This window comes from Dendrobates tinctorius, unplaced genomic scaffold (genome assembly GCF_039654945.1).
Source record: "Dendrobates tinctorius isolate UK_male_01 unplaced genomic scaffold, ASM3965494v1 ptg000432c, whole genome shotgun sequence".
In the NCBI taxonomy this organism is placed as follows: Eukaryota; Metazoa; Chordata; class Amphibia; order Anura; family Dendrobatidae; genus Dendrobates; species Dendrobates tinctorius.
The window spans coordinates 623,839-650,502 of record NW_027362095.1 but is presented as its reverse complement, the minus strand read 5'-3'; the positions used below and the strand labels follow the sequence as shown (position 1 = coordinate 650,502).

At 43.0% G+C, this 26,664-nt stretch overlaps 21 non-coding genes across 21 annotated transcripts; all 21 read right to left on the bottom strand.

Moving 5' to 3' along the window:
• Positions 1 to 291: 291 nt before the first annotated feature.
• On the bottom strand, positions 292 to 364 carry TRNAV-UAC (transfer RNA valine (anticodon UAC)). The gene has a single exon. It is a non-coding gene; the product is annotated as a tRNA-Val (tRNA).
• A 97-nt stretch (positions 365 to 461) lies between these two features.
• On the bottom strand, positions 462 to 534 carry TRNAV-CAC (transfer RNA valine (anticodon CAC)). The gene has a single exon. It is a non-coding gene; the product is annotated as a tRNA-Val (tRNA).
• Positions 535 to 1,461: 927 nt separating this feature from the next.
• TRNAV-UAC (transfer RNA valine (anticodon UAC)) lies at positions 1,462 to 1,534 on the bottom strand. Its single transcript has one exon. It is a non-coding gene; the product is annotated as a tRNA-Val (tRNA).
• A 256-nt stretch (positions 1,535 to 1,790) lies between these two features.
• Positions 1,791 to 1,863, bottom strand: TRNAV-AAC (transfer RNA valine (anticodon AAC)). Its single transcript has one exon. It is a non-coding gene; the product is annotated as a tRNA-Val (tRNA).
• Positions 1,864 to 2,631: 768 nt separating this feature from the next.
• On the bottom strand, positions 2,632 to 2,704 carry TRNAV-UAC (transfer RNA valine (anticodon UAC)). Its single transcript has one exon. It is a non-coding gene; the product is annotated as a tRNA-Val (tRNA).
• A 97-nt stretch (positions 2,705 to 2,801) lies between these two features.
• On the bottom strand, positions 2,802 to 2,874 carry TRNAV-CAC (transfer RNA valine (anticodon CAC)). Its single transcript has one exon. It is a non-coding gene; the product is annotated as a tRNA-Val (tRNA).
• Positions 2,875 to 2,960: 86 nt separating this feature from the next.
• On the bottom strand, positions 2,961 to 3,033 carry TRNAV-AAC (transfer RNA valine (anticodon AAC)). The gene has a single exon. It is a non-coding gene; the product is annotated as a tRNA-Val (tRNA).
• Positions 3,034 to 3,801: 768 nt separating this feature from the next.
• On the bottom strand, positions 3,802 to 3,874 carry TRNAV-UAC (transfer RNA valine (anticodon UAC)). Its single transcript has one exon. It is a non-coding gene; the product is annotated as a tRNA-Val (tRNA).
• Positions 3,875 to 4,459: 585 nt separating this feature from the next.
• Positions 4,460 to 4,532, bottom strand: TRNAV-CAC (transfer RNA valine (anticodon CAC)). Its single transcript has one exon. It is a non-coding gene; the product is annotated as a tRNA-Val (tRNA).
• An 86-nt stretch (positions 4,533 to 4,618) lies between these two features.
• Positions 4,619 to 4,691, bottom strand: TRNAV-AAC (transfer RNA valine (anticodon AAC)). Its single transcript has one exon. It is a non-coding gene; the product is annotated as a tRNA-Val (tRNA).
• A 940-nt stretch (positions 4,692 to 5,631) lies between these two features.
• Positions 5,632 to 5,704, bottom strand: TRNAV-CAC (transfer RNA valine (anticodon CAC)). Its single transcript has one exon. It is a non-coding gene; the product is annotated as a tRNA-Val (tRNA).
• Positions 5,705 to 5,790: 86 nt separating this feature from the next.
• TRNAV-AAC (transfer RNA valine (anticodon AAC)) lies at positions 5,791 to 5,863 on the bottom strand. Its single transcript has one exon. It is a non-coding gene; the product is annotated as a tRNA-Val (tRNA).
• An 11,239-nt stretch (positions 5,864 to 17,102) lies between these two features.
• On the bottom strand, positions 17,103 to 17,175 carry TRNAA-UGC (transfer RNA alanine (anticodon UGC)). Its single transcript has one exon. It is a non-coding gene; the product is annotated as a tRNA-Ala (tRNA).
• Positions 17,176 to 17,272: 97 nt separating this feature from the next.
• Positions 17,273 to 17,345, bottom strand: TRNAV-CAC (transfer RNA valine (anticodon CAC)). The gene has a single exon. It is a non-coding gene; the product is annotated as a tRNA-Val (tRNA).
• Positions 17,346 to 17,431: 86 nt separating this feature from the next.
• On the bottom strand, positions 17,432 to 17,504 carry TRNAV-AAC (transfer RNA valine (anticodon AAC)). Its single transcript has one exon. It is a non-coding gene; the product is annotated as a tRNA-Val (tRNA).
• A 768-nt stretch (positions 17,505 to 18,272) lies between these two features.
• TRNAV-UAC (transfer RNA valine (anticodon UAC)) lies at positions 18,273 to 18,345 on the bottom strand. Its single transcript has one exon. It is a non-coding gene; the product is annotated as a tRNA-Val (tRNA).
• Positions 18,346 to 19,442: 1,097 nt separating this feature from the next.
• TRNAV-UAC (transfer RNA valine (anticodon UAC)) lies at positions 19,443 to 19,515 on the bottom strand. The gene has a single exon. It is a non-coding gene; the product is annotated as a tRNA-Val (tRNA).
• A 1,097-nt stretch (positions 19,516 to 20,612) lies between these two features.
• On the bottom strand, positions 20,613 to 20,685 carry TRNAA-UGC (transfer RNA alanine (anticodon UGC)). Its single transcript has one exon. It is a non-coding gene; the product is annotated as a tRNA-Ala (tRNA).
• A 256-nt stretch (positions 20,686 to 20,941) lies between these two features.
• Positions 20,942 to 21,014, bottom strand: TRNAV-AAC (transfer RNA valine (anticodon AAC)). The gene has a single exon. It is a non-coding gene; the product is annotated as a tRNA-Val (tRNA).
• A 768-nt stretch (positions 21,015 to 21,782) lies between these two features.
• Positions 21,783 to 21,855, bottom strand: TRNAV-UAC (transfer RNA valine (anticodon UAC)). The gene has a single exon. It is a non-coding gene; the product is annotated as a tRNA-Val (tRNA).
• Positions 21,856 to 21,952: 97 nt separating this feature from the next.
• On the bottom strand, positions 21,953 to 22,025 carry TRNAV-CAC (transfer RNA valine (anticodon CAC)). The gene has a single exon. It is a non-coding gene; the product is annotated as a tRNA-Val (tRNA).
• Positions 22,026 to 26,664: the final 4,639 nt, after the last annotated feature.

Sequence of the window (26,664 nt, the reverse complement as noted above, 5' to 3'; positions counted from 1 at the left end):
GATGGCAAACAGGACAATCACTACACGACAGTAACCAGACAAGAGCGTTTACTGTGGTCATGGCAAGCATTAAAGATCAAGCACTCATTGTCAAAAGCGCTAGTTTGCAAGAGGAACGCTGTGTTTCCGCCCAGTTTCTAACTGAGGACCTTTCGCGTGTAAAGCGAACGTGATAACTACTACACTACAGAAACCAACCGATTCAAACAGACAAAAAATACTGTGGTCATGGCAAGCAATAAAGAACAAGCACTGAAAGTCAAAAAGATCGTTTTCCAAGAGAAAAAGCTGTGTTTCTGCCCAGTTTCGAACTGAGGACCTTTCGCGTGTAAAGCGAAAGTGATAACCGCTACACTACAGAAACCAACCGATTCAAAGAAACAAAAAATGCTGTGGTCATGGCAAGCAATAAAGAACAAGCACTGAAAGTCAAAAAGATCGTTTTCCAAGAGAAAAAGCTGTGTTTCTGCCCAGTTTCGAACTGGGGACCTTTCGCGTGTGAGGCGAACGTGATAACCGCTACACTACAGAAACCGGACGCAAGTGTTTACTGTGGTGACAACAAGCAATCGAGATCAAGAACTGAAAGTCAAAAGCTTGGATACCAAAGGGTAACAGCGTGTTTCTGCCCAGTTTCGAACTGGGGACTTTTCGCGTGTTAGGCGAACGTGATAACCACTACACTACAGAAATCGGCTGCGGAAGGTTACTGTGGTCATGACGAGCCATAGAGAACAAAGACTCAACATCAAAAGCTTTAATATCAACGCCTAATGTCATGCTTCTATCCAGTTTAGAACTGGGGACCGTTCGCGTGTGAGGTGAACGTGACAACCACTACACTTCAGAAACTCCATGCAAACCTAAATATGTTTAAACATGCTGAAATGAACTTGAAAAAGAAAAAAACAGCCAGCCAAAGTCAAGAGGTCTTCCTCTATGTCTGAAGTCAGGACCAAGTGCATTTTGAAACACAGGAACCTTTCATTTGTCAGGCTATTGGAGAAAAAGAACAAACAGGGAAACAAAACCATGCTCCACAAAACATTCTCATGCCTTTGTCCAAAAGCCAAAAAGAAAAAGCACCTAGATGCCTGCTTTCGCACCTTGATCCTATCAGGTGTTACTTGAATTAGGAACACTTAGACACTGTCAAAAACACACATGCTTGCCAAAAGCAAAAACGGGTAGAAGTAATCACATTGGTAAAAGTAATGCTCATTAAACCAGCAATAGAGTATGCTAACTAAGGCTAATTAAGCCAACAATATACGTTTGTGATCAAAATAAAGAAAAGCCACATGTTTCTGCCCAGGATCAAAACAGGGAACTTTCAGGAGGATGGCAAACAGGACAATCACTACACTAGAGTAACCAGACAAGAGCGTTTACTGTGGTCATGGCAAGCATTAAAGATCAAGCACTCATTGTCAAAAGCGATAGTTTGCAAGAGGAACGCTGTGTTTCTGCCCAGTTTCGAACTGAGGACCTTTCGCGTGTAAAGCAAATGTGATAACCGCTACACTACAGAAACCAACCAATTCAAACATAAAAAAAATGCTGTGGTCATGGCAAGCAATAAAGAACAAGCACTGAAAGTCAAAAAGATCATTTTCCAAGAGAAAAAGCAGTGTTTCTGCCCAGTTTCGAACGGGGAACCTTTCACTTGTGAGGCAAACGTGATAACCTCTACACTACAGAAACCGGATGCAAGCGTTTACTGTGGTGACAACAAGCAATCGAGATCAAGAACTGAAAGTCAAAAGCTTGGATACCAAAAGGTAACAGCGTGTTTCTGCCCAGTTTCGAACTGGGGACCTTTCGCCTGTTAGGCGAACGTGATAACCACTACACTACAGAAACCGGCTGCGGAAGGTTACTGTGGTCATGACGAGCCATCGAGAACAAAGACTCAACGTCAAAAGCTTTAATATCAACGCCTAATGTCATGCTTCTATCCAGTTTCGAACTGGGGACCGTTCGCATGTGAGGTGAACGTGACACCCACTACACTTCAGAAACTCCATGCAAAGCTAAAGATGTTTAAACATGCTGAAATGAACTTGAAAAAGAAAAAAACAGCCAGCCAAAGTCAAGAGGTCTTCCTCTATGTCTGAAGACAGGACAAAGTGCATTTTGCAACACAGGAACCTTTCATTTTTCAGGCTATTGGAGAAAGAGAACAAACAGGGAAACAAAACCATGCTCCACAAAACATTCTCATGCCTTTGTCCAAAAGCCAAAAAGAAAAAGCACCTAGATGCCTGCTTTCGCACCTTGATCCTATCAGGTGTTACTTGAATTAGGAACACTTAGACACTGTCAAAAACACACATGCTTGCCAAAAGCAAAAACGGGTAGAAATAATCACATTGGTAAAAGTAATGCTCATTAAACCAGCAATAGAATATGCTAACTAAGGCTAATTAAGCCAACAATATACGTTTGTGATCAAAATAAAGAAAAGCCACATGTTTCTGCCCGGGATCAAAACAGGGAACTTTCAGGAGGATGGCAAACAGGACAATCACTACACTACAGTAACCAGACAAGAGCGTTTACTGTGGTCATGGCAAGCATTAAAGATCAAGCACTCATTGTCAAAAGCGCTAGTTTGCGAGAGGAACGCTGTGTTTCTGCCCAGTTTCGAACTGGGGACCTTTTGCGTGTAAAGCGAACGTGATAACCGCTACACTACAGAAACCAACCAATTCAAACAAAAAAAAAATGCAGTGGTCATGGCAAGCAATAAAGAACAAGCACTGAAAGTCAAAAACATCATTTTCCAAGAGAAAAAGCTGTGTTTCTGCCCAGTTTCGAACTGGGGACCTTTCACGTGTGAGGCGAACGTGATAACCTCTACACTACAGAAACCGGATGCAAGTGCTTACTGTGGTGACAACAAGCAATCGAGATCAAGAACTGAAAGTCAAAAGCTTGGATTCCAAAGGGTAACAGCGTGTTTCTGCCCAGTTTCGAACTGGGGACCTTTCGCGTGTTAGGCGAACGTGATAACCACTACACTACAGAAATCGGCTGCGGAAGGTTACTGTGGTCATGACGAGCCATCGAGAACAAAGACTCAACGTCAAAAGCTTTAATATCAACGCCTAATGTCATGCTTCTATCCAGTTTCGAACTGGTGACCGTTCGCATGTGAGGTGAACGTGACAACCACTACACTTCAGAAACTCCATGCAAAGCTAAAGATGTTTAAACATGCTGAAATGAACTTGAAAAAGAAAAAAACAGCCAGCCAAAGTCAAGAGGTCTTTCTCTATGTCTGAAGACAGGACAAAGTGCATTTTGCAACACAGGAACCTTTCATTTGTCAGGCTATTGGAGAAAAAGAACAAATAGGGAAACAAAACCATGCTCCACAAAACATTCTCATGCCTTTGTCCAAAAGCCAAAAAGAAAAAGAACCTAGATGCCTGCTTTCGCACCTTGATCCTATCAGGTGTTACTTGAATTAGGAACACTTAGACACTGTCAAAAACACACATGCTTGCCAAAAGCAAAAACGGGTAGAAATAATCACATTGGTAAAAGTAATGCTCATTAAACCAGCAATAGAATATGCTAACTAAGGCTAATTAAGCCAACAATATACGTTTGTGATCAAAATAAAGAAAAGCCACATGTTTCTGCCCGGGATCAAAACAGGGAACTTTCAGGAGGATGGCAAACAGGACAATCACTACACTACAGTAACCAGACAAGAGCGTTTACTGTGGTCATGGCAAGCATTAAAGATCAAGCACTCATTGTCAAAAGCGCTAGTTTGCAAGAGGAGCGCTGTGTTTCTGCCAAGTTTCGAACTGAGGACCTTTCGCGTGTAAAGCGAACGTGATAACCGCTACACTACAGAAACCAACCGATTCAAACGCACAAAAAATGCTGTGGTCATGGCAAGCAATAAAGAACAAGCACTGAAAGTCAAAAAGATCGTTTTCCAAGAGAAAAAGCTGTGTTTCTGCCCAGTTTCGAACTGGCGACCTTTCGCGCGTGAGGCGAATGTGATAACCGCTACACTACAGAAACCGGATGCAAGTGCTTACTGTGGTGACAACAAGCAATCGAGATCAAGAACTGAAAGTCAAAAGCTTGGATACCAAAGGGTAACAGCGTGTTTCTGCCCAGTTTCGAACTGGGGACCTTTCTCGTGTTAGGCGAACGTGATAACCACTACACTACAGAAACCGGCTGAGGAAGGTTACTGTGGTCATGATGAGCCATCGAGAACAAAGACTCAACATCAAAAGCTTTAATATCAACGCCTAATGTCATGCTTCTATCCAGTTTCGAACTGAGGACCTTTCGCGTGCAAAGCGAACGTGATAAACGCTACACTACAGAAACCAACCGATTCAAACAAACAAAAAATGCTGTGGTCATGGCAAGGAATAAAGAACAAGCACTGAAAGTCAAAAAGATCGTTTTCCAAGAGAAAAAGTTTTGTTTCGGCCCAGTTTCGAACTGGGGACCTTTCGCGTGTGAGGCGAACGTGATAACCGCTACACTACAGAAACCGGATGCAAGCACTTACTGTGGTGACAACAAGCAATCAAGATCAAGAACTGAAAGTCAAAAGCTTGGATACCAAAGGGTAACAGCGTGTTTCTGCCCAGTTTCGAACTGGGGACCTTTCGCGTGTTAGGCGAAAGTGATAACCACTACACTACAGAAACCGGCTGCGGAAGGTTACTGTGGTCATGACAAGCCATTAAGAACAAAGACTCAACGTCAAAAGCTTTAATATCAATGCCTAATGTAATGCTTCTATCCAGTTTCGAACTGGGGACCGTTCGCGTGTGAGGTGAACGTGACAACCACTACACTTCAGAAACTCCACGCAAAGCTAAAGATGTTTAAACATGCTGAAATGAACTTGAAAAAGAAAAAAACAGCCAGCCAAAGTCAAGAGGTCTTCCTCTATGTCTGAAGACAGGACAAAGTGCATTTTGCAACACAGGAACCTTTCATTTGTCAGGCTATTGGAGAAAAAGAACAAACAGGGAAACAAAGCCATGCTCCACAAAACATTCTCATGCCTTTGTCCAAAAGCCAAAAAGAAAAAGCACCTAGATGCCTGCTTTCGCACCTTGATCCTATCAGGTGTTACTTGAATTAGGAACACTTAGACACTGTCAAAAACACACATGCTTGCCAAAAGCAAAAACGGGTAGAAATAATCACATTGGTAAAAGTAATGCTCATTAAACCAGCAATAGAATATGCTAACTAAGGCTAATTAAGCCAACAATATACGTTTGTGATCAAAATAAAGAAAAGCCACATGTTTCTGCCCGGGATCAAAACAGGGAACTTTCAGGAGGATGGCAAACAGGACAATCACTACACTACAGTAACCAGACAAGAGCGTTTACTGTGGTCATGGCAAGCATTAAAGATCAAGCACTCATTGTCAAAAGCGCTAGTTTGCAAGAGGAACGCTGTGTTTCTGCCCAGTTTCGAACTGAGGACCTTTCGCGTGTAAAGTGAACGTGATAACTGCTACACTACAGAAACCAACCGATTCAAACAAACAAAAAATGCTGTGTTCATGGCAAGCAATAAAGAACAAGCACTGAAAGTCAAAAAGATCGTTTTCCAAGAGAAAAAAAGCTGTGTTTCAGCCCAGTTTCGAACTGGGGACCTTTCGCGTGTGAGGCGAACGTGATAACCGCTACACTACAGAAACCGGATGCAAGCGCTTACTGTGGTGACAACAAGCAATCGAGATCAAGAACTGAAAGTCAAAAGCTTGGATACCAAATGGTAACAGCGTGTTTCTGCCCAGTTTCGAACTGGTGACCTTTCGCGTGTTAGGCGAACGTGATAACCACTACACTACAGAAACCGGCTGCGGAAGGTTACTGTGGTCATGACGAGCCATCGAGAACAAAGACTCAACGTCAAAAGCTTTAACATCAATGCCTAATGTCATGCTTCTATCCAGTTTCGAACTGGGGACCGTTCGCGTGGGAGGTGAACGTGACAACCACTACACTTCAGAAACTCCATGCAAAGCTAAAGATGTTTAAACATGCTGAAATGAACTTGAAAAAGAAAAAAACAGCCAGCCAAAGTCAAGAGGTCTTCCTCTATGTCTGAAGACAGGACAAAGTGCATTTTGCAACACAGGAACCTTTCATTTGTCAGGCTATTGGAGAAAAAGAACAAACAGGGAAACAAAACCATGCTCCACAAAACATTCTCATGCCTTTGTCCAAAAGCCAAAAAGAAAAAGCACCTGGATGCCTGCTTTCGCACTGATAGGAACTGAAGGAGTTAAATTGAGTTCTGTCTATGTTGCATTCTCTTGTTTAAAACCTTATCTGTTCTTCGAGGAGATGTCTCAGACATCTCCCTTGTGAACCAAGGTCAAATACCTCTGCTTTTTTGCCTAAGTGACTTTCTTTGTAGAAAACAAGTTGTGAAATCATTTGTACTGCGCATGTCTGTAAATGTTTAAATTCTTTACTATAAAAGACGGAAGCCTAACTGATAAGCCAGAGGCGTCTTGGCAGGCATCCCGATTGGTATTATACAGCCCGTGTCTGTGTTATACTTCTCGACGGAGCAATTGATTAGAGACATATGGTGCTTCACACCTAAGAACATCGGTCCTTCAGATGAAAGAGTAATCTGAGGTATCCCGACAGTTTCCTGGCGCCCGAAACAGGGACCTGATATAGGCACCTCTCCAAGACTACCCGATCTACAGACCACTCCAGTTACTGATGAAATTGTGAACAGCAGACCTAAACACCTGGCCAGGTAAGAGATCAATTTTTCTCTTCTCTGCTCTTTATAATCTATCATTATAACTAAGGTCCGTATAAAGGGGAATCTAGTAGAGGAGGGGGCCGTAAAATCAGGTCCATATAAGAACTCTGAGGAAATCGGGTGTGACACGCATATGTAATTTCTGCTCGAATGAGAGGTTACTGTAGGTTCTGTCTGTGCACAGCTATTTTTAGAAAAAGAGCTGATGCAAATCAAAATGGGAGAGGTCTGACATTACGGAATATAAGGCTGGGTGAACAGTTCATACTGCGCAGCCCGGACGGACAAGTTTTTCACAATAGACGATTCCGCACTAGAAATAGAGGAGGTTGTTGAGTGACTGCCTTGATTTGAAGGACTGTGAAAAGTAGACAAATAAGCTGCACAGTAGGTATTCGTTCAAAGAGTGGTGATATTGCCTAACTGGGTCATGTGACAGCGTCCTTTCGGGGAGGTCACCGCCTAAGCTTAAATCAACACCCTTTACGAATAAACCTTGTGACAGATAAGAGTGTGATAGAATGAGCACAGGACCACGAAATGAGCCTGTGACAGGATATGACTGAAGAACCCCGATAGATGGACACTTTGTTTACAATCCTGTGTGTTGTGGGAGTATTTCTGTTCGGATGCTACATAGCATATAAGTACACAAAACACGTAGTACACCGAGGAACAGACACTCCATTTAGCCTGTTAGCACCTTAGGAAGAAGGTAATGAGGTATAGTAGAGCCTAGTCTTGAGCTTACCCAATACACCACCTAAGGCAGGGGACTAACAGGAAGACAACAAGAGAAACAGGATAAGAATAAAAGATAAAATGGGGAACAGTCAGGGAAAGACACCTGAAGAAGGAAATCGGTTATGTGATATAATTGAGGATAGATATGGAAGTAGTGCAGCAAAGAACCTGGAAAAAGTATTAATCAAATCCAAAGTGCAAGATAGGCAGGCTGTGTGAATCCTTGTATATATGTCTATGAGAACCTCTGAATAAGATGAGAGATGAGTAATTGAGTAAAAAAAAAAAAATAAATAAAAAAAAATCAGTGAATGAGCACGTATGAATGAATCATCACACATCATTTTTGTGTCAAGAGATTTGTGACCTTTCTAGTTGTGGTGGAATCCCGGACAGATGCGTTATAGATAATTCAAATCTACATCTGAGACTGAATGAATTGAGTAATGATATAGTTCGTGTTATATGTGGCATTACATTGTAAAGTTTCCTGAATGCATTTGGCCAGAAAAAGGGCAAGGCATGGTTAATCTCATTATACAGTTATCTGCCCTTACAGTGAAATCCCGTGATTTTGAGTTTCTTTGTAGAAATTGATTTTGATAAGTCTAAAGAACTACAGAATTCTGTGAAGGACGACGCTGCATTCTGATGGGAGGGGTGAAGGATGGCGCTGCGCAGTTTTTCTTCTCCCTTCGCTCTTATCTCTGCTGAGTGTGAGCTGTGCTCAAAATTCTCTGTAATTCTATCCGTAAGGTACGCGCTGAAAGATTTGTGCATTTTAAAGCAACAGTACTTAATTGAAGATTGGAAGTTAAAAGTAAGATATGGTGCCTAATTTAGAAGGGAATTGTAAGTGATTGTTTGGTCATTGTAAGTGATTGCTTGGTCATTAATGTGTTTGAACCTGCTTCTAGTTGTGTGATTGATTTGTATAGCAAATTGTGTCAAATTACAAGAGACAGAGAAGGAAGGAAGCAGTAAAACAAGTGGGACAAATATTGAAAAAGGCAAAAATACCAGAGTGTGAATGTTTGGATGTACAAAAAGGCACAGACAAGGGAAGAAAATAGCAAGTGAATAAATGATGCTTGAGAATGTGCAGCAGTGTGGAAGGTGTATTATGAATGTTTGATTGACAAAGTGTAATCAGAGACCCAGACAAAACAGATGGACTTGTAAACACTGTGGTCAGACTCAGACAAATCCAGACTGAATAGCTACTTGTGTGACCTGTGCTACTGACCTAAGAGAATTGCACTAAATCCTATCCAGACAAGATTATAAGAAGCTGACATAATAGTGTGGATAGTGGGTAGTGGGGACATTGGCCCTTGAGGAGTAAGCTGACAGTAGACATCAGACGACCAACCCCATCAGGACCTAGAAGTGTGACTAGAATAAGAAAGATACAGGTGTATTATCCCTGGAGCCCCTCTGACCAGCTAGCTTTGCTGAAGCAGCTGCCTGCCCCTGAAGACCAACCATTCCCGTTTTACAGACACATAAAGGAAGTACAGCAAACATATAAGTGTACCTGGGCAGACCTAGAGAGGTTGGTGAGTTTAAAGGCAGGTGACGCACTAGATCATATAATTAAGACACACAGATGTGACAAAGAATCAGGCTTGGGGCATGGATGATAAATCTGCACGATCTGGGGAGACGTACTGTGAGTCACTAAGACAATGGGCTGCAGTGGAACAATCAGAGCAGTCTGTACTCCTGACTAATGTGACACAGCAAAGATGAGAGAGAGTAGAGATGTACTTTGGACGGTTACAGCTGAAATGGGCAGACATGGGGTACATTTGCATAAACCCACTTGATGTTAGAATACTGGTGAATGCATTCATTAACGGTATGAACAAAGACTTACGAGACGCAGTACAGACAGCCAGACCTGAATGGAGATATGTAGATCTGAAAGACCTCCTTAAGGTAGCTAAAGAAATTGAGCAAACAAGGACAATAAAACGACCTGTCATGTATGCTGGAGCACAAGGAAAAAAGTGGAGACGTAATAGGGAAGGCATGTGAGATGACACTGACGTTTCTTTTGACAATCTATTCCCCACATGACATCCATGCCATACTCCTACAAGTTCAACCAAAACATCTGTCTATGGCCAGACAGCTCCGACTTGAGTGTGCTCTACTAATTCCTGAGTATGTCACTCCTCACAAGATGTAACGTTCTGAATCCAGCCACCCTCCTGCCTGTGGATTCAGAAAAGGGGGAATTGGTGACCGTATTGGCAAGTGAGGAAGGATACTTTGACATGACGCATGAACATGTCTGCATAGAACTGATGAGTCAGGAGACAGTTGGGTTTGCACACATTCATGAAAAACCTGTTCCTAATGCAGACTTTGAGTTTCTTTTTTGTAGATGGCCCCAGATACCACCAGGATGGACGATTCTACACTGGATATGCAGTAGTATCCTCACATGAGGTAATCCGAGCGGAGCCACTCTCTCCTCACATGTCGGCGCAGGAGGCAGAGTTGAAGGCACTCACTGAGGCGTGTAGAGCCGCTGCAGGTAAAGTCGCTAATATTTTCACAGATTCGAAGCCCATTAAAAATGCAGAGCTGGTGAAACAATTGATGGAGGCATTGATGTTACCAGTCCAGGTTGGCATTGTCAAGGTAAAAGCACACACAAAGGTGACTCCGTGGAGGTAGAGGGCAATAGAAGGGCGAACGAGGCTGCTAAAATAGCACAAGGCGGCCTAGAGAGAGCAGTGGACGGTGGCGGGGAGTCAGCGTATTCCAGCCACATTGGGTCTAGATGTCCTGAAATCCCTCCAGCAAAAGGCTGCCCAAACAGAGAAGGTACACCGGGGGAGACTGGGAGCTGAGCTGAACTCAAATGGAGTATGGGAGAATAAGGATAAAATGTGCCCACCAAAGTCCCTGTTCCCAATCATGGCGCAAGCAGCACATGGCCCCAATCACACCTCAAAAAGTCACATGTGTGCCATGGTAGATGCCTTCTGGATCGCTCCTGGCTTCAGTTGCGCAGCCGCGAAACTTGTACAATCATGCCTCATCTGTGCACAGCACAACCCAGGTAAAACAGTAAAAGTCCCTAAGAAAGCGACACCTAGGCCTCTCTACCCGTTTCAGAGACGGCAGATTGACGACATACAGCTACCAAGGTAGGAGTGTATGCAAATATCCTAGTATGTGTAGATCTCTTCTCTGGATGGCCAGAGGCCTACCCGGTGAAAACGGCTACAGCTCGAGCCACTGCAAAGAAACTGGTGATGGAACTAGTACCACGATTCGGTGTCCCTGAAACAATTGAATCAGACAGAGGTACACACTTTACTGCTGAGGTAATGCAAAATGTAATGCAAATGATCATAGAATCATAGAATCATAGAATCGTAGAGTTGGAAGGGACCTCCTGGGCCATCTGGTCCAACCCCCTGCTCAAAGCAGGATTCGCTAAATCATCCCAGTCAGATGTCTGTCCAGCCTCTGTTTGAAGACTTCCATTGAAGGAGAACTCACCACTTCTCGTGGCAGCCTGTTCCACTCATTGATCACTCTTACTGTCAAAAAGTTTTTTCTAATATCTAATCTGTGTCTCCTCCCATTCAGTTTCATCCCATTGCTTCTAGTCTTTCCTTGTGCAAATGAGAATAAAGTTGATCCTTCTACAATGTGACAGCCCTTTAGATATTTGTAGACAGCTATTAATCTCCTCTCAGTCTTCTCTTTTGCAAACTAAACATTCCCAAATCCTGCAACCTTTCCTCATAAGACAGGGTTTGCAGACCGGTCACCATTCTGGTCGCTCTTTTCTGAACTTGCTCCAGTTTGTTGATGTCTTTTTTAAAATGTGGTGCCCAAAACTGGACACAATATTCCAGATGAGGTCTGACCAAAGAGGAGTAGAGGGAAATAATGACTTCACGTGATCTAGACTGTATGCTTCTGTTAATACATCCTAGAATTGCATTTGCCTTTTTTGCTGCTGCATCACACTGTTGACTCATATTCAGTCTGTAATCTATTAGTATACCCAAGTCTTTTTCACATGTGCTGTCACTTAGCCCTATTCCTCCCATTCTATATATGTTTTTTCCATTTTTATTGCCCAGATGTAGTACTTTGCATTTCTCCCTGTTAAAAACCATTCTGTTAGTTGCTGCCCACTTCTCCAGTTTATTTAAATCTTTTTGAATCCTCTCTCTCTCTTCTCTAGTATTAGCTATCCCTCCTAGCTTTGTGTCATCAGCAAATTTAATCAGTTTACCCTCAATTCCTTCATCTAAATCGTTGATAAAGATGTTGAACAATACAGGGCCCAGGACAGAGCCCTGTGGTACCCCACTTGAGACATTCTTCCAACTGGATGTGCAGCCATTTACGACCACTCTTTGGGTCCGATCACTAAGCCAGTTATGAATCCACCTAACAGTTGCCTTGTCCATTCCATACTTAATCATTTTTTCAATAAGGATTGTATGAGAGACTTTGTCAAATGCTTTGCTGAAGTCAAGATATACTATATCTACAGCATTTCCTTGATCCACCCAATCAGTGATACCGTCATAGAAGGAAATTAAGTTAGTCTGACATGACTTATTAGTTACAAACCCATGCTGACTCTGTTTAATCACTTCATTCTTATCCAGGTATTGACATACATGTTGTTTAATAATTTGTTCAAAGATCTTTCCTGGTATAGAAGTCAGACTCACCGGCCTATAGTTACCTGGGTCCACCTTCTTCCCCTTTTTGAAGATAGGAACAACATTTGCTCTTCTCCAGTCTTCTGGCACTTCTCCTGTTCTCCAAGAATTTTCAAAGATTATAGAGAGGGGTTCAAAAATTTCTTCTGCTATCTCCTTCAGTACTCTGGGGTGTAATTCATCTGGACCTGGAGACTTGAATTCATTTAGGCTAGCTAAGTGTTTCCTCACTATCTTTCTGTTTATAGATATCCTGGATTCTTCTATTCCCTTAATAGGACAGTGAATAACAGTTGATGTTACATTTCCTTTCTGAGAGAAAACAGATGCAAAATAGGAATTTAAAAGTTCAGCCTTCTCAACATCCTGTCTTACCATTTCATCATTTTCATCCTGTAAAAATCCTATAGCATCTTTGACTTTTCTTTTACTTTTGACATATCCCCAAAATCCTTTATTATTGCTTTTGACATCTCTTGCAAGCCTCAATTCATTTTCAGCTTTAGATAATCTGATTTGTGCCCTGCAGGTTCTGCAGACAGCATTATATTCTTCTTTAGATATGCCTCCCTCTTTCCATTTTATAAACATTTTTTTCTTCCTTTTTAGCATGTGCTTAAGTTCTGTGTTCATCCATCCTGGTTTCCTTAACTGCTTCCTATTCTTCCCTCTTTTCGGAATTGTTAACAACTGTGCTTTGAGAATTTCATTTTTCAAGATTTTCCATCCTTCCTGGACATTTTTGTCTTTAAGGGTATCCAGCCATTGGATCCCTCCAATTCTCTTTCTGAATCCCTTAAAATCTGCCTTTCTGAAATCTAACCTTGATGTCTGAGTCTTCACAGGTCTTCCGCCTCTAGTTATCCAAAATTCTAAAATAGCATGGTCGCTACCTCCTAGGGTCCCAGCCACTTTTACCTCCTCAACCATTTCCTCCCTGTTTATAAGGATTAGATCCAAGGTAGCAGTTCCCCTTGTTTTCTCCCTTACCTTTTGGAAGATAAAGTTGTCAGCAAGAGAGGATAAGAATTTCCTTGACCTGTTAGTTTTGCCTGAGAGAGATTCCCAACAAATGTCTGGATAGTTGAAATCTCCCATGACAACTATGTCATATTTTTTGGAGAACTTGGCCATTTGATGCATAAAGAGTTCATCCATATCTTCAGCTTGCACAGGCGGCCTGTAGTAAATGCCTACAATGGTGTCCTTTCCATTGTTCTGTCCTTGTATTCTTACCCAAACAGTTTCCACAGAACTCCCAGTCTCTGAAGCTTCAATCTCTGTGCAGATATACGCGTTTCTAACATACAATGCGACACCCCCTCCTCGTTTATCAAGTCTGTTTCTTGCAAATAAGTTGTATCCTTCTAGTCTTGTATTCCAATCATGTGTATTGTCCCACCAAGTTTCAGTGATTCCAATGACATCATATTTCTTTTCCTGTGTTAGAGTTGATCTGCTGAAAGCCTGCGGAGATTTGCTCTGACAAGACTTTTAGACAGTTCTGGAAAGATGCATTCAGATGCAAGAACTCTTGCGCATAACTCTTTTCCTGACCCCTCTGCCGCTGCCGCCCAGTACCCGCAGGTGTAGTAGAGGTGGCAGGGGCAGAAGGGTGGGGTAAAGGGAAAGCGATCTCCTCACCAGCAGCTTCATGTAATGTAGGCGGCCACGATGCTCCTGTGCTGGTGGATGGGACAGATGGGTCGAATGTGTGGGAAGGCTGGGAAGGTGCAGATGTACCGGGGCGGTCGAAGTGTCCCTCGGTGCCGGTCTCCTCAGGGATCGCCTCAGAAGGGTCCAATCGTGCAGGCTCCCGAGTGCTGCTCACCGTGCTGTGGAATAAAGAGAAAAAAACAATTAAAATACTGACATGGTATGGCCCTGGCTGAAAAAAAAAGTTACATCTAACATTTTTTTTCACATGTGGTGTGTAATATTTACCTTCTGGTGAGCATTGTTTCCCGGAGGAACGACAGGGCTTGTGCGTACTTGTACTTGCTCCTGCGTCCTCCAGATCCACTCGGGGCCCGCATCTCTTTATTGAACTCCTTCTTGAAACGATCCCTCACAGACCGCCACCGATTCACAATTCTGTTCCCTGAAACGAGAAAGGAGTGGTTAGTATACAACATCAGTGTTTCACAAACTCCAGTCCTCATGGTCCCCAGGGGTCATGTTTTCAGGATTTCCATAGTAAATAGAAATCCTGAACACATGATCCGTGGGGACCACGAGGACTGGAGTTCGGGAAACACTGGTTTACATCAAGCAACCGGTACTGTATATACTTACGCTCTTTAATCTGGGCCCGAACATCGAGGTCCTCCCAGCGGCCCACAAGGAGCGAACAGATTTCCTCCCAGAGTCGTCGGTTAACGATCAGGTCAGCGTGGCGGTGGTCAGCCATATTCCAGAGCGGCTCCCTTTCTCTGACGAGATCGATGAGGCGGTCCACATCAATCCCTCCATCCTCACCGTCAGAGTCGGGAGCACGCTGTGAAGGCTGTTAAAGAAAAAGACAAAAATAACATAATTAGCCTCCACAAAAGAAATGAAATAAAAAGTGCAAAAAAACAAAGCAAAAATATTTATACTTACACGATGGTGATCGCCGCGTTGCTGTCGCCGACGACCCTGGGAGGCACTGCGAGGACCTCTTGGCCGAGGACCAGATTGGGAAGACTAGAGAAAAAAACAAAAAATGTTATGTATTTGGATGTAGGCATTTGTTTGCTGTGTGTGGTCTGCAGAACGTTGTTTTCTATGTGTTGTGTGTAGTGTGATGTTGTGTTTCTGCGTTTGATGCAAAAAACTTACCAATTGTGAGCCCACTCCAAGTGTCTGTCCACCCCTTCCTTCTTCTTCTGGGAGCTCCTCTTCATCTTGTGATTCCTGTTTTGAAATAAAAGGCAATGAATAGACATATATTACAGAGATGATGGATTTTGGAAATAAAAACTTACCGTCAAATGCTGACGATGCGAGGGAGGGCTCCCAGAAGAAGATGTGCTGTCCTGTTGATGGCCAGACTCCATGGCTGTGGGTATTGCTGCTGCTGTTGCTGCTGCCAGTGATGCCATTTCTGCTGCTGCTGCTGCATCTCTTTGGCGGCTGTTGAATAAAGAGAAACAAAGGGCCAATGAATATCTTGATATTCCATGGCCCTAGTTTGGAGGAATGGGGGATTTGATAATTACCATCTCTTATCTGCTGCTGGACTCCCCTCCTCAGCATGTTCCATTTGCTGCTCCATTTGTGGTGGTGCTGATGGTGCTGCTGCTGCAGATGTTTGCTGCCTTCTCCTGCTCCTGGTTCTTGGCTTGGGTTGGGTGTGGCTGAGGGTCCCATTGTCTTGCTTTTATATATCTCCTGTGGGCAGAGCTACTGAGCATGCTCAGACCAAAAAAACGGATCCGGCCGCCTGATCCGGCGCATTGCGGCGCTCATAGGCTTTCATTGTGTGAAAAAGCTGGACGCGCCGGATCCGGCATGTCCGGCTTTTTCGCCGGAGACAAAAAACGTTACAGTAGCCGTTTTTTCCAGACGCCGGATCGCGACACATTGCCGGATCCGGCGAAAACCGGATGAAACGCATGGCCATCCGGCGCAAATGCAAGTCAATTGGGGGAAACCAGATCCGGCATAGCATTTCGCCAGATCCGGTTTCTGTCAAAAGCGCCGGATCGCGCCTGACGGCGAAAACCTGATGTGTGAAAGAGGCCTTAGGCGAACGTGATAACCACTACACTACAGAAACCGGCTGCCGAAGGTTACTGTGGTCATGACGAGCCATCGAGAACAAAGACTCAATGTCAAAAGCTTTAATATCAACGCCTAATGTCATGCTTCTATCCAGTTTCGAACTGAGGACCTTTCACGTGTAAAGCGAACATGATAACCGCTACACTACAGAAACCAGCCGATTCAAATAAACTAAAAATGCTGTGGTCATGGCAAGCAATAAAGAACAAGCACTGAAAGTCAAAAAGATCGTTTTCCAAGAGAAAAAGCTGTGTTTCTGCCCAGTTTCAAACTGGGGACCTTTCGTGTGTTCGGCGAACATGATAACCACTACACTACAGAAACCGGCTGCGGAAGGTTACTGTGGTCATGACGAGCCATCGAGAACAAAGACTCAACGTCAAAAGCTTTAATATCAACGCCTAATGTCATGCTTCTATCCAGTTTCGAACTGGGGACCGTTCGCATGTGAGGTGAACGTGACAACCACTAAACTTCAGAAACTCCATGCAAACCTAAAGATGTTTAAACATGCTGAAATGAACTTGAAAAAGAAAAAAACATCCAGCCAAAGTCAAGAGGTCTTCCTCTATGTCTGAAGACAGGACAAAGTGCATTTTGCAACACAGGAACCTTTCATTTGTCAGGCTATTGGAGAAAAAGAACAAACAGGGAAACAAAACCATGCTCCACAAAACATTCTCATGCCTTTGTCCAAAAGCCAAAAAGAATAAGCACCTAGATGCCTGCTTTCGCACCTTGATCCTATCAGGTGTTACTTGAATTAGGAACACTTAGGCACTGTCAAAAACACACATGCTTGCCAAAAGCAAAAACGGGTAGAAATAATCACATTGGTAAAAGTAATGCTCATTAAACCAGCAATAGAATATGCTAACTAAGGCTAATTAAGCCAACAATATACGTTTGTGATCAAAATAAAGAAAAGCCACATGTTTCTGCCCGGGATCAAAACAGGGAACTTTCAGGAGGATGGCAAACAGGACAATCACTACACTACAGTAACCAGACAAGAGCGTTTACTGTGGTTATGTCAAGCATTAAAGATCAAGCACTCATTGTCAAAAGTGCTAGTTTGCAAGAAAATCACTGTGTTTCTGCCCAGTTTCGAACTGAGGACCTTTCGCATGCAAAGCGAACGTGATAACCTCTACACTACAGAAACCAACCCATTCGAACAAACAAAAAATGCTGTGGTCATGGCAAGCAATAAAGAACAAGCACTGAAAGTCAAAAAGATAGTTTTCCAAGAGAAAAAGCAGTGTTTCTGCCCAGTTTCGAACTGGGGACCTTTCGCGTGTGAGGTGAACGTGATAACCGCTACACTACAGAAACCGGAAGCAAGCGTTTACTGTGGTGACAACAAGCAATCGAGATCAAGAACTGAAAGTCAAAAGCTTGGATACCAAAAGGTAACAGCGTGTTTCTGCCCAGTTTTGAACTGGGGACCTTTCGCGTGTTAGGCGAACGTGATAACCACTATACTACAGAAACCGGCTGCGGATGGTTACTGTGGTCATGACGAGCCATCGAGAACAAAGACTCAACGTCAAAAGCTTTAATATCAACGCCTAATGTCATGCTTCTATCGAGTTTCGAACTGGGGACCGTTCGCTTTTGAGGTGAACGTGACAACCACTACACTTCAGAAACTCCATGCAAAGCTAAACATGTTTAAACATGCTGAAATGAACTTGAAAAAGAAAAAAACAGCCAGCCAAAGTCAAGAGGTCTTCCTCTATGTCTGAAGACAGGACAAAGTGCATTTTGCAACACAGGAACCTTTCATTTGTCAGGCTATTGGAGAAAAAGAACAAACAGGGAAACAAAACCATGCTCCACAAAACATTCTCATGCCTTTGTCCAAAAGCCAAAAAGAAAAAGCACCTAGATGCCTGCTTTCGCACCTTGATCCTATCAGGTGTTACTTGAATTAGGAACACTTAGACACTGTCAAAAACACACATGCTTGCCAAAAGCAAAAACGGGTAGAAATAATCACATTGGTAAAAGTAATGCTCATTAAACCAGCAATAGAATATGCTAATTAAGGCTAATTAAGCCAACAATATACGTTTGTGATCAAAATAAAGAAAAGCCACATGTTTCTGCCCGGGATCAAAACAGGGAACTTTCAGGAGGATGGCAAACAGGACAATCAGTACACTACAGTAACCAGACAAGAGCGTTTACTGTGGTCATGGCAAGCATTAAAGATCAAGCCCTCATTGTCAAAAGCGCTAGTTTGCAAGAGGAACGCTGTGTTTCTGCCCAGTTTCGAACTGAGGACCTTTCGCGTGTAAAGCGAACGTGATAACCGCTACACTACAGAAACCAACCGATTCAAACAAACAAAAAATGCTGTGGTCATGGCAAGCAATAAAGAACAAGCACTGAAAGTCAAAAAGATCGTTTTCCAAGAGAAAAAGCTGTGTTTCTGCCCAGTTTCGAACTGGGGACCTTTCGAGTGTGAGGCGAAAGTAATAACCGCTACACTACAGAAACCGGATGCAAGCGCTTACTGTGGTGACAACAAGCAATCGAGATCAAGAACTGAAAGTCAAAAGCTTGGATACCAAAGGGTAACAGCGTGTTTCTGCCCAGTTTTGAACTGGGGACCTTTCGCGTGTTAGGCGAACGTGATAACCACTCTACTACAGAAACCGGCTGCGGAAGGTTACTGTGGTCATGACGAGCCATCGAGAACAAAGACTCAACGTCAAAAGCTTTAGTATCAACGCCTAATGTCATGCTTCTATCGAGTTTCGAACTGGGGACCGTTCGCGTTTGAGGTGAACGTGACAACCACTACACTTCAGAAACTCCATGCAAAGCTAAAGATGTTTAAACATGCTGAAATGAACTTGAAAAAGAAAAAAACAGCCAGCCAAAGTCAAGAGGTCTTCCTCTATGTCTGAAGACAGGACAAAGTGCATTTTGCAACACAGGAACCTTTCATTTGTCAGGCTATTGGAGAAAAAGAACAAACAGGGAAACAAAACCATGCTCCACAAAACATTCTCATGCCTTTGTCCAAAAGCCAAAAAGAAAAAGCACCTAGATGCCTGCTTTCGCACCTTGATCCTATCAGGTGTTACTTGAATTAGGAACACTTAGACACTGTCAAAAACACACATGCTTGCCAAAAGCAAAAACGGGTAGAAATAATCACATTGGTAAAAGTAATGCTCATTAAACCAGCAATAGAATATGCTAACTAAGGCTAATTAAGCCAACAATATACGTTTGTGATCAAAATAAAGAAAAGCCACATGTTTCTGCCCGGGATCAAAACAGGGAACTTTCAGGAGGATGGCAAACAGGACAATCACTACACTACAGTAACCAGACAAGAGCGTTTACTGTGGTCATGGCAAGCATTAAAGATCAAGCACTCATTGTCAAAAGCGCTAGTTTGCAAGAGGAACGCTGTGTTTGTGCCCAGTTTTGAACTGAGGACCTTTCGCGTGTAAAGCGAACGTGATAACCACTACACTACAGAAACCAACCGATTCAAACAAACAAACAATGCTGTGGTCATGGCAAGCAATAAAGAACAAGCACTGAAAGTCAAAAAGATCGTTTTCCAAGAGAAAAAGCTGTGTTTCTGCCCAGTTTCGAACTGGGGACCTTTCGAGTGTGAGGCGAAAGTTATAACCGCTACACTACAGAAACCGGATGCAAGCGCTTACTGTGGTGACAACAAGCAATCGAGATCAAGAACTGAAAGTCAAAAGCTTGGATACTAAAGGGTAACAGCGTGTTTCTGCCCAGTTTTGAACTGGGGACCTTTCGCGTGTTAGGCGAACGTGAAAACCACTCTACTACAGAAACCGGCTGCGGAAGGTTACTGTGGTCATGACGAGCCATCGAGAACAAAGACTCAACGTCAAAAGCTTTAATATCAACGCCTAATGTCATGCTTCTATCGAGTTTCGAACTGGGGACCGTTCGCGTTTGAGGTGAACGTGACAACCACTACACTTCAGAAACTCCATGCAAAGCTAAAGATGTTTAAACATGCTGAAATGAACTTGAAAAAGAAAAAAACAGCCAGCCAAAGTCAAGAGGTCTTCCTCTATGTCTGAAGACAGGACAAAGTGCATTTTGCAACACAGGAACCTTTCATTTGTCAGGCTATTGGAGAAAAAGAACAAACAGGGAAACAAAACCATGCTCCACAAAACATTCTCATGCCTTTGTCCAAAAGCCAAAAAGAAAAAGAACCTAGATGCCTGCTTTCGCACCTTGATCCTATCAGGTGTTACTTGAATTAGGAACACTTAGACACTGTCAAAAACACACATGCTTGCCAAAAGCAAAAACGGGTAGAAATAATCACATTGGTAAAAGTAATGCTCATTAAACCAGCAATAGAATATGCTAACTAAGGCTAATTAAGCCAACAATATACGTTTGTGATCAAAATAAAGAAAAGCCACATGTTTCTGCCCGGGATCAAAACAGGGAACTTTCAGGAGGATGGCAAACAGGACAATCACTACACTACAGTAACCAGACAAGAGCGTTTACTGTGGTTATGTCAAGCATTAAAGATCAAGTACTCATTGTCAAAAGCGCTAGTTTGCAAGAGAATCGCTGTGTTTCTGCCCAGTTTCGAACTGAGGACCTTTCGCGTGCAAAGCGAACGTGATAACCGCTACACTACAGAAACCAACCCATTCTAACAAACAAAAAATGCTGTGGTCATGGCAAGCAATAAAGAACAAGCACTGAAAGTCAAAAAGATCGTTTACCAAGAGAAAAAGTTGTGTTTAGGCCCAGTTTCGAACTGGGGACCTTTCGCGTGTGAGGCGAACGTGATAACCGCTACACTACAGAAACCGGATGCAAGTGCTTACTGTGGTGACAACAAGCAATCAAGATCAAGAACTGAAAGTCAAAAGCTTGGATACCAAAGGGGAACAGCGTGTTTCTGCCCAGTTTCGAACTGGGGACCTTTCGCGCGTTAGGCGAACGTGATAACCACTACACTACAGAAACCGGCTGCGGAAGGTTACTGTGGTCATGACGAGCCATCGAGAACAAAGACTCAACGTCAAACGCATTAATATCAACGCCTAATGTCATGCTTCTATCTAGTTTCGAACTGTGGACCGTTCGCTTGTGAGATGAACGTGACAACCACTACACTTCAGAAACTCCATGCAAAGCTAAAAATGTTTAAACATGCTGAAATGAACTTGAAAAAGAAAAAAACAGCCAGCCAAAGTCAAGAGGTCTTCCTCTATGTCTGAAGACAGGACAAAGTGCATTTTGCAACACAGGAACCTTTCATTTGTCAGGCTATTGGAGAAAAAGAACAAACAGGGAAACAAAACCATGCTCCACAAAACATTCTCATGCCTTTGTCCAAAAGCCAAAAAGAAAAAGCACCTAGATGCCTGCTTTCGCACCTTGATCCTATTAGGTGTTACTTGAATTAGGAACACTTAGACACTGTCAAAAACACACATGCTTGCCAAAAGCAAAAACGGGTAGAAATAATCACATTGGTAAAAGTAATGCTCATTAAACCAGCAATAGAATATGCTAACTAAGGCTAATTAAGCCAACAATATACGTTTGTGATCAAAATAAAGAAAAGCCACATGTTTCTGCCCGGGATCAAAACAGGGAACTTTCAGGAGGATGGCAAACAGGACAATCACTACACTACAGTAACCAGACAAGAGCGTTTACTGTGGTCATGTCAAGCATTAAAGATCAAGCACTCATTGTCAAAAGCGCTAGTTTGCAAGAGAAACGCTGTGTTTCTGCCCAGTTTCGAACTGTGGACCTTTCGCGTGTAAAGCGAACGTAATAACCGCTACACTACAGAAACCAACCGATTAAAACAAACAAAAAATGCTGTGGTCATGGCAAGCAATAAAGAACAAGCACTGAAAGTCAAAAAGATCGTTTTCCAAGAGAAAAAGCTGTGTTTCTGCCCAGTTTCGAACTGGGGACCTTTCGCGTGTGAGGCGAACGTGATAACCGCTACACTACAGAAACCGGATGCAAGTGCTTACTGTGGTGACAACAAGCAATCGAGATCAAGAACTGAAAGTCAAAAGCTTGGATACCAAAGGGTAACAGCGTGTTTCTGCCCAGTTTCGAACTGGGGACCTTTCGCGTGTTAGGCGAACGTGATAACTAGAGTTGAGCGATACCGTCCGATACTTCAAAGTATCGGATCGGAATGGATCGGCCGATCTTTAAAAAAAGTATCGGTATCGCCGATTCCGATACCGGAAGTCCCATTCAAGTCTATGGGACTTCCGGTATCGGAATAAGAAAAACCCTGTTTTTGCCTTGTACAGCCTCTCTGGGGTCTGTACGGGCCTTTCGGGGGGCTGTGCCGGCCTGCCAGGGGGTCTGTGCAGGCTCCGGTGGTCTGTGCCGGCCTGCCGGGGGGCTGTGCAGGCTCCGGGGGGCTGTGCCGGCCTGCCGGGGGGCTGTGCCGGCCTGCCGGTGGCCTGTGCAGGCTCCGGGGGGCTGTGCCGGCCTGCCGGGGGGCTGTGCCGGCCTGCCGGTGGTCTGTGCAGGCTTCGGGGGTCTGTGCAGGCATCGTCCGATGGGACTACAAGTCCCATCGGGCGATGCCTGCTACCATGACAGTGATTGACACATTAGCCAATTATGGGACAGTAGTAGTCCCATCATCCGGCTAATGTGTTGAATGTAAAAAAAAAAAAAAAAAAATACATGCTACATACATGCTACATTCATACTACATATATACTACATACATACTACATATATACTACATGCATGCTACATACATACTGCATGCTACATACATACTACATGCTACATACATACTACATATATGCTACATACATACTACATATATACTACATGCATGCTACATACATACTGCATGCTACATACATACTACATGCTACATACATACCACATATATACTACATACATACTACATGCATGCTACATGCTACATACATACCACATACATACTACATACATACTACATACATACTACATGCATGCTACATGCTACATACATACCACATACATACTACATGCATGCTACATACATACTACATGCATGCTACATACATACTACATGCTACATACATACATACTACATATATACTACATGCATGCTACATACATACTACATGCTACATACATACTACATGCTACATACATTCCACATATATACTACATACATACTACATGCATGCTACATGCTACATACATACCACATACATACTACATACATACTACATACATACTACATACATACTACATGCATGCTACATGCTACATACATACCACATACATACTACATGCATGCTACATACATACTACATGCATGCTACATACATACTACATGCTACATACATACATACTACATATATACTACATGCATGCTACATACATACTACATGCTACATACATACTACATATATACTACATGCATGCTACATAGAATCATAGAATCATAGAATCATAGAATCATAGAATCGTAGAGTTGGAAGGGACCTCCTGGGCCATCTGGTCCAACCCCCTGCTCAAAGCAGGATTCGCTAAATCATCCCAGTCAGATGTCTGTCCAGCCTCTGTTTGAAGACTTCCATTGAAGGAGAACTCACCACTTCTCGTGGCAGCCTGTTCCACTCATTGATCACTCTAACTGTCAAAAAGTTTTTTCTAATATCTAATCTGTGTCTCTTCCCATTCAGTTTCATCCCATTGCTTCTAGTCTTTCCTTGTGCAAATGAGAATAAAGTTGATCCTTCTACAATGTGACATCCCTTTAGATATTTGTAGACAGCTATTAAGTCTCCTCTCAGTCTTCTCTTTTGCAAACTAAACATTCCCAAATCCTGCAACCTTTCCTCATAAGACAGGGTTTGCAGACCGGTCACCATTCAGCTCGCTCTTTTCTGAACTTGCTCCAGTTTGTTGATGTCTTTTTTAAAATGTGGTGCCCAAAACTGGACACAATATTCCAGATGAGGTCTGACCAAAGAGGAGTAGAGGGAAATAATGACTTCACGTGATCTAGACTGTATGCTTCTGTTAATACATCCTAGAATTGCATTTGCCTTTTTTGCTGCTGCATCACACTGTTGACTCATATTCAGTCTGCGATCTATTAGTATACCCAAGTCTTTTTCACATGTGCTGTCACTTAGCCCTATTCCTCCCATTCTATATATGCTTTTTTCATTTTTATTGCCCAGATGTAGTACTTTGCATTTCTCCCTGTTAAAAACCATTCTGTTAGTTGCTGCCCACTTCTCCAGTTTATTTAAATCTTTTTGAATCCTCTCTCTCTCTTCTCTAGTATTAGCTATCCCTCCTAGCTTTGTGTCATCAGCAAATTTAATCAGTTTACCCTCAATTCCTTCATCTAAATCGTTGATAAAGATGTTGAACAATACAGGGCCCAGGACAGAGCCCTGTGGTACCCCACTTGAGACATTCTTCCAACTGGATGTGCAGCCATTTACGACCACTCTTTGGGTCCGATCACTAAGGCCGGTTTCACACTAGCGCATTTTCAGCACGGCCGGTGGTAGCTCCGCCCCCGATCTGGCTCTCTGCCTGGCGTGCCCGCCCCTTCCTTGTAGCGCCGCCTCCTAGCGGACAGCGGCGCCTGCGATCGGCGCACCCTATCTTTAGCATAGGGTGCGCCGATCGTGCGCAGGCCGTGCGCTAGTTGCGCTTTGACCTGCGCTGCGCACTTTTGACGGTGCGCCGTGCGCGCCAAAATCCGAAAAGTTTGATTTTGGCGCGCACGGCGCACCGTCAAAAGTGCGCAGCGCAGGTCAAAGCGCAACTAGCGCACGGCCTGCGCACGATCGGCGCACCCTATGCTAAAGATAGGGTGCGCCGATCGCAGGCGCCGCTGTCCGCCAGGAGGCGGCGCTACAAGGAAGGGGCGGGCACGCCGGGCAGAGAGCCGGATCGGGGGCGGAGCTACCCCCGGCCGTGCGCGCGTTGAAAATGCGCTAGTGTGAAACCGGCCTAAGCCAGTTATGAATCCACCAAACAGTTGCCTTGTCCATTCCATACTTAGTCATTTTTTCAATAAGGATTGTATGAGAGACTTTGTCAAATGCTTTGCTGAAGTCAAGATATACTATATCTACAGCATTTCCTTGATCCACCCAATCAGTGATACCGTCATAGAAGGAAATTAAGTTAGTCTGACATGACTTATTAGTTACAAACCCATGCTGACTCTGTTTAATCACTTCATTCTTATCCAGGTATTGACATACATGTTGTTTAATAATTTGTTCAAAGATCTTTCCTGGTATAGAAGTCAGACTCACCGGCCTATAGTTGCCTGGGTCCACCTTCTTCCCCTTTTTGAAGATAGGAACAACATTTGCTCTTCTCCAGTCTTCTGGCACTTCTCCTGTTCTCCAAGAATTTTCAAAGATTATGGAGAGGGGTTCAAAAATTTCTTCTGCTATCTCCTTCAGTACTCTGGGGTGTAATTCATCTGGACCTGGAGACTTGAATTCATTTAGGTTAGCTAAGTGTTTCCTCACTATCTTTCTGTTTATAGATATCCTGGATTCTTCTATTCCCTTAATAGGACAGTGAATAACAGTTGATGTTGCATTTCCTTTCTGAGAGAAAACAGATGCAAAATAGGAATTTAAAAGTTCAGCCTTCTCAACATCCTGTCTTACCATTTCATCATTTTCATCCTGTAAAAATCCTATAGCATCTTTGACTTTTCTTTTACTTTTGACATATCCCCAAAATCCTTTATTATTGCTTTTGACATCTCTTGCAAGCCTCAGTTCATTTTCAGCTTTAGCTAATCTGATTTGTGCCCTGCAGGTTCTGCAGACAGCATTATATTCTTCTTTAGATATGCCTCCCTCTTTCCATTTTATAAACATTTTTTTCTTCCTTTTTAGCATGTGCTTAAGTTCTGTGTTCACCCATCCTGGTTTCCTTAAATGCTTCCTATTCTTCCCTCTTTTCGGAATTGTTAACAACTGTGCTTTGAGAATTTCATTTTTCAAGATTTCCCATCCTTCCTGGACATTTTTGTCTTTAAGGATATCCAGCCATTGGATCCCTCCAGTTCTCTTTCTGAATCCCTTAAAATCTGCCTTTCTGAAATCTAACCTTGACGTCTGAGTCTTCACAGGTCTTCCACCTCTAGTAATCCAAAATTCTAAAATAGCATGGTCGCTACCTCCTAGGGTCCCAGCCACTTTTACCTCCTCAACCATTTCCTCCCTGTTTATAAGGATTAGATCCAAGGTAGCAGTTCCCCTTGTTTTCTCCCATACATACTACATACATACTACATGCTACATACATACATACTACATATATACTACATGCATGCTACATACATACTACATGCTACATACATACTACATATATACTACATGCATGCTACATACATACTACATGCTACATACATACTACATATATACTACATGCATGCTACATACATACTACATGCTACATACATACTACATATATACTACATGCATGCTACATACATACTACATGCTACATACATACTACATATATATCCTACATGCATGTTACATACATACTACATGCTACATACATACTACATATATACTACATGCATGCTACATACATACTACATGCTACATACATACCACATATATACTACATG